The following is a 6,664-nucleotide window of genomic DNA, read 5'->3' as shown; positions in this document are numbered from 1 at the left end:
ATGCATTAGTCATAAATACAAAATCACCCTTGGTTCTACATACCATGTCGGATTTTAACCTGAGTACGATGACAAACATTGACTAATCACAAATAAATGAACTTAAAACAATTAGTTCATAATTATTTCTCAAAACTATTCATGTCAAGCTTGCGAAACCGAACCGGACATCGAATATCGTCAGTACAATGATGATTATTCAAGTCCTGTTCTTCACATCAACAGAAAAGCGGTATAAACGACCTTTTCAAACCAAGACGGGTTCAAACACCCTCTTTTCAAACCACTTTACAAATCTTTCAATGGTCAGAAGACGTCCCTTCAATCGTCTGTTGACCCGCGCCTAAACAGGCCAATCATTTTCCCATTTTAAAATCAGGACAAGCCTGTTTGCACCTGATGGCTCGCGCCTATATAGGCTGCTTGATGCAAACCCTGTTTCCTTCCAGCATTTGTCTAGAACGATCCCGACTTCGGACAACCTGAATACAGGACGGATCAGATGACAAATCTGCTCTTTTACATCATATTTGCAAAACGCCTTACTAAGACAAATGGATCACGTTATGCACTATAAACCTAGCTCGGTAAATGGATAATTAATTGCCGTCTTGCATTCAAATCAACATTAAATCCAACTCGACATCAAATACTTGATACTTGGATTAAATAACCGACATAGAAAGCTCACATGTTAGGTTTAAACTCGTGAATGCGCATTCATGCATTTACCCGTTTTATCAACTTTTGCATTTAACCAACCAAAATCGATCAGTAGAGGCCGCTACCGCGGGCAAGATTGGGTGTCCAATTAAAGGGCTTCCCAATAAGTACCTTCACCTCTTGCTCAGAAACTTTGGATAGTGGATGACCTTATCCCGGGCGTACGAGATTCATTCTAGAGATAGGATGCTAAAGAGGGACGATTCCTTATCTTTAGTACCTATGTCAAGCATCGCTTTTTGCCTTGGTTGACCTAGGTATAAAGTGGATTCGAACGGGTTCCAAGCATCCCACAAATGCTTGGTGGCGACTCTGAACATCTCTTGCATCGTTTCGATACCCTTGCCGAGACGAAACCGACCGATCTAAAACGATCCGATCGAAAGCATTTTTACGCCGCTGAGCGTGGCTTTCAAAAAGACCGATGCGCGTCCACAGATCGGCTGGGCGTCGCAGGTGGCAATGTCCACAGATTGGCGAACCCGCAGGGGAAAACTAGGACACTTGTGTCTTTGTGATCCCTATATGGTGAGACTCGAACGGGGTCTTGGTCGAAATGCATTAATTGATATTACGCTCATAGTCGGGTTCCTTGTCCGGGCCCACAACCTAACCCTTTTCGACCAATTGTCTTGTCTCGTCGGCGTGAGTTTTCTCATCCCCGCGTTTCGAACCCCGATTGAGTCAATATACCGTTGACGTTACACATTTCTATTTCGTCAAAGAGCTTTCATCACCTTCAAGGACGAGGCTAGGGCACCCTCCTTACGCATTTTGTTTGGATTGGTATCCCTCTCGAATATCGGGATTTGATCGCTTGGTGTGCAACCCACCCTTTTAAGCCAAAACCCGTGTCAGCATTATGCACAATATAATGAAACTGCGAGTGCTTATATATTATGTGATCATAAGTCCTTCCGTGTCGTTTCAAACTTTCAAAACACCCTTTTGCGCCGTTATAATGGCCGTTTCAAACCTCGGTCTTTTGCCGACCGTCGCATTTCAAAAACACGCCTTTTAGGCCGTCGTAATGACGATTTTCAAACCCGGTTTTCTATAACCATTTCAAAAGCACGACTTTCTAGTCCATCATAATGACAATTTTCAAACCCGTTTTCTACAATCATTTCAAAAGCACGCCTTTCTAGGCCGTCGTAATGACGATTTTCAAACCCGGTTTTCTACAACCATTTCAAAAGCACAACTTTCTAGGCCGTCTTAATGACAATTTTCAAACCCGGTTTTCTACAACCATTTCAAAAAGCACGCCTTTCTAGGCCGTCGTAATGGCTGGCGATTTTTAAAACCCTGTTTTTTACAACCATTTCAAAAACATCTTTTTACGCCGTTATAATCGCCACGTCAAGGCACGGATTTTAACCCGTCTCGTGGCGACACAATGACTCTTTCAAAACCCGAGAAAGGCACACACCCCTTTCTCAAAACATTTTCAAATCCCGAGGACCGTACACTGTCTCCGGGACCTTGTCAAACATTTCAAAACTCGATTTTCAAAACATACAATTTCGAATTTCAAAAACCGTGTTTGGAAGCAGTACATTGCTTTTAGAGCCGACTCAAACTCAAACCGTCTTTTGAAAACAAACTTAAGACAACCTTTTCAACTGACCGACTTCTAAAGATCCCTACTCTTCGGAAGCTGTCCATAAAGCAACAAACGAATCTTTTTGAAAATTTCTATTTTCGAAAACTTCAGTCCACCATTCCAATCCCGCCTCGTGTCAATCGAGTCGAAGCAAGAGTACTTATGGGTCTTTAATTATGACTCTTTACTTATGAGTCGTCTCACCTCGAGACTCGTTTAACGGCGTCACGCCATTACGTTGGACGCGAGTCAAAGTTCGGTCAACACCTTCACGTTATAAATCGAGTCTGCACCGAGGCACCACACACGGTCGTCCTCGTCTTGTTGAGTTTGATATTTTTCCGTCATTTATGTTGTATGTGTTTAGTCATTAAAACGTGTCGGATTGAGATATAATGTGAGCCGTTTTTCTGCCTCAGAGTCATGGCCCCGTCTTCAGCTTCATCCAACAACAACAATGACAACAAAGATGTTATAACTGCTCAACTACCAGCCTGCTCACCGCTCTTAAGGTCACCCTGGACGGTGTCGAGACCCGTATCGACACCCTGGAAAACAAGGAAACCGGAGAACACAACACTCCGCCTTTGACTGAAACTTAGAAAAGGCTCAAGCTTTTGGAAGAGCAACTCCTAGCCCGTGGTAACAATATCCACCTTGAGAACAATCGAATATTCGAACCCATTGGGGATCAACTACCCGACAACTTTACCTTGACTGATGTACCAAAATTCAAAGGAGTGGAGGACCCACACAATCATATTCGGGCCTTCAAATATTACATTTCTATCAAGGGGATCAAACAAGAACTCTTCACCCGGATCTTTCCATCATCCCTGGAACCGATTCCTCGCCAGTGGTACTATTCCCTCGACCCAAAGAACCTTACCACCTGAGATGAAGTCGCCATTGAATTTGCTAAACAGTATGCCGGCAATGTCGAAATCCAAGCTGACACCCGCACTCTTGAGGTCCTGACTCAGAATGATAAGGAAGGGTTCCTGGAAATCCTAACCTGTTGGAGGAGGGTAAGCACTCAACTGGTTAGTAAGCCAAGTGAAACAACTCTGGTGGAGAAATTTGTCAACAACCTCCGCCCGGTTTATGCTAACATGCTGAGATATCAAAACATCAAAACGTTCCAGGACCTACAAATCCTCGGGACCCGCATTAAAGATGACCTCCGCAATGGTGTCTTAGCCAAAACCACTGGGAGAGGCTATCAAGGATCTACATCAACAAGGTCTCGCCCTTATGGTCAAATGAAGAAAATTGATGAGGTCAATCTCCTCGAACCAACCACAAAGAAAACTAAGCGTCCTCAAAGGATATTCACAAATTTGGGATCAACCTATGCTAGTGCCCTAAGAAGACTCATGGACCAAGGGAAACTACAACCGATTGGGCCCACTCCGGACCCATCCGAGGCTAAGAAAAACCGTTTTTGGAACCCCAATGCCTATTGCCAGTACCACTAGGAAAAGGGTCATAACACAGAAGCCTGCTTCAAACTCAAGCACGTCATTCAAGACATGATCGAGAAAGGAGAATTACCTTTACCTCCACCCACCAAACCAAACAACAAAACAAATCCCTTGGGAATCCATGCCATCTCTGATGATGAGCCAACCTTGCATTGCTCACACCTCATCTTGCCAATTGATGACGAGGTAAATGCCTTGGAGAAGGATACCTCGGACGGGATATTCGTATTCAGTGCCGCAACTATGTTCTTCATGTTCCAACAGGTTGAGGAAGCCATAACTAGTCTCTCAGAAAGGATTACCCGACTTGAGGACGCCTACCACCGGTTCATTTTCAACCCGCCAACACAAACACCGCGCCCGAGGGAGGCTTCTCCAAACCCCTAAAACTACCCTCACCAGAAAGGATTGCTCCCACGACCATTTTGGCATGCACCTCACCATAATCAACCCCACAATAATCAACCCCACAAAAACTACCCTCACAGAAACTTCCCTTACAAAAATTATCCACCAAGGAATACCCCTCCAAGGTACCCTCGAGATCCCGAAATCAATAGTATATGGAGAGACGACGCAGAGGATGTCAACATGGTTCCGGGAAAGGGCAAATAAGAAAAAGAGATCGGTCATCTTACCCGGTCCGGACGCCCCTACCAAAACCCGAACAATTCAACAGTCGTTCCAACAACGAATGACCAGGTTGTCCCGGACACGGACACCCAACCCAAGGTTCCCGAAAACTCGATCCTTAAATAACTGCAAAAAGCAAAGGCCGAGATTTCGATTTGGCAATTGATTGCTTCATCCTTAGAACATCGGCATGCTTTGTTACAAGCCTTAGGAAAGCTGACAGTTCCCTCTACCTCCTCTCCTGAAGAAGTGGTGGCGCATATGACAAGGGATGTCCCCGACCTGAGCAACCCGGTCATCTTCTCTGACGAAGATATCCCTCCATTCTGAGCCAACCATAACCTGGCCATATACATCACCATACAATGCCTCAAAAAGAATGTGCCTATGGTTCTAGTGGATGACGGATCTGCGGTCAATGTCATTCCCCCCAAGACGGCTAATAAACTGGGTATCAAAGAAACTGATTTGGTCCTAACTAACCAAGGAGTACGCGCCTACGACGGTACTCGTCATAAGGTTGCGGGGCTTATCACCTTAACCATTGCAACTGGACCCTTGGAAAGACAAACTAGTTTCCAGGTAGTCGACATAGACGCCTCTTTCAACATGCTTCTGAGGCGCCCCTGGATTCACGCCTTCAAGGCCGTCACCTCCACCCTTCATCAGAAAATCAGGGTCCCTTTCAACGAGAAGACAATCACAATTCCCGCTTCCCCGATCAAGGCTATCATGAAAAAGGGAATAGCTTCCCAAGTCATTGAGGAAGACGACAATGAAATGCGGGGATTCCAAGTTTTGAACGCCCTAACTGATGAATCAGCACCCTTTGATTGCGACCCGTTCTCCAACCTCACAGTCAACCGCATTCTGATGTGCTAGGGTTATTTCCCGGGCTTGCCCCTCAATCCGCTGAAGAGCACCTTGCCTCCTTTGAAACAGGCCAAGGTCCCCAACATCCCCTCCGGGCTAGGCTATGAGCCTACCGATGAAGACATCTAGGAGATGAACCTCTTAATACCGAAGCACAAAAAGCACGGAGTCATCCTCCGTCCCTACCATCTGACTCTCAATGGATACTTCGTCTTCGAGGGAGAATTCGAGCTCTACAAAGGCTTCCCCGAGCCTATCTATGACTCCGTTGCTAAGGTCAAGCACCCGGGCATAGAAGTCTTTCAAGACTGCTACTTCATCCCCTTCAACATTAAAGCTGCATCGACCAAATCTGAGTCAACCCCTTGCCTCGATGGACAAGCCGTCAGTCTCCTCTTCGGAGAGGACAACATCAAGCACCTTGACTATGAGGACATCATCAACATTGCTCTAAAAGATGACCAGTTCGATCCCACCACCTTAATCTCTGATACTGACCCAGAGAAAGCTACACAAGGCTAGAGGAAAACTATCAAGTGGACCGATCGCCAAGGCTACATCCTTAAGGTCATAATTGGAGAAGGCCCTATGTTCAAAGAGGGAAGTGAAGAAGAGTCTGAGTCTGAGTCTGAGTCTGAGTCTGAGTCTGAGTCTGAGTTTATCTTAACTCCTGGCACTCCTGATGTCCAAGTCAAAGTCCCTTTTCTACTTTTTTATCACAAACTTGTGGCTGCTTCAGAGGCCGAGTCAACTAAGGTTATCCCCACTCCCGTGGAAGGTAGCAACCTGGAGCTTATTCCAGGGGCCACCTCCTCTGCTGTGTCGCCTCTGACTGCCCATGAGATATCTGCCCTATCCAAGCTTTTTGCTCAAGTCGACTTAATGAACGCTAATTTTACTTATGACTCGTCTAATTTTAACTGCAATGCAATTCTGAATGAATGTGAGGAATTTAACTTGAGTGACTATCCACCTCACCTAGGCAAAGAACTTGACAAACGAGAAGATATGACCCCCATCATTGAGGAGACCGAACCTATTAATGTAGGGACCGAAAACACACCTCAAGAACTTAGGATAGGGACCACCCTTGACCCCTCGGAAAGACAACAATTCATCGAACTCCTGCACGAATACAAGGACGTATTCGCCTGGTCATACAAAGACATGCCTGGGATCGACAGGGAGATTGCAGAGCACAAGATACCCATTAAACCCAGAGCTAGACCTGTGAAACAAAAGTTGCACCGAATGCACCCTGAATGGGCCTTGAAAATTAAGGAAGAGGTAGACAAGGAGTTCAAAGCCGGGTTCATCAAAGTGTTCGAATACTCTGTCTGGGTGG

The sequence above is a fragment of the Silene latifolia genome, chromosome 3 (genome assembly GCF_048544455.1).
Source record: "Silene latifolia isolate original U9 population chromosome 3, ASM4854445v1, whole genome shotgun sequence".
NCBI lineage: Eukaryota > Viridiplantae > Streptophyta > Magnoliopsida > Caryophyllales > Caryophyllaceae > Silene > Silene latifolia.
Note: the sequence above shows the minus strand (reverse complement) of the source record.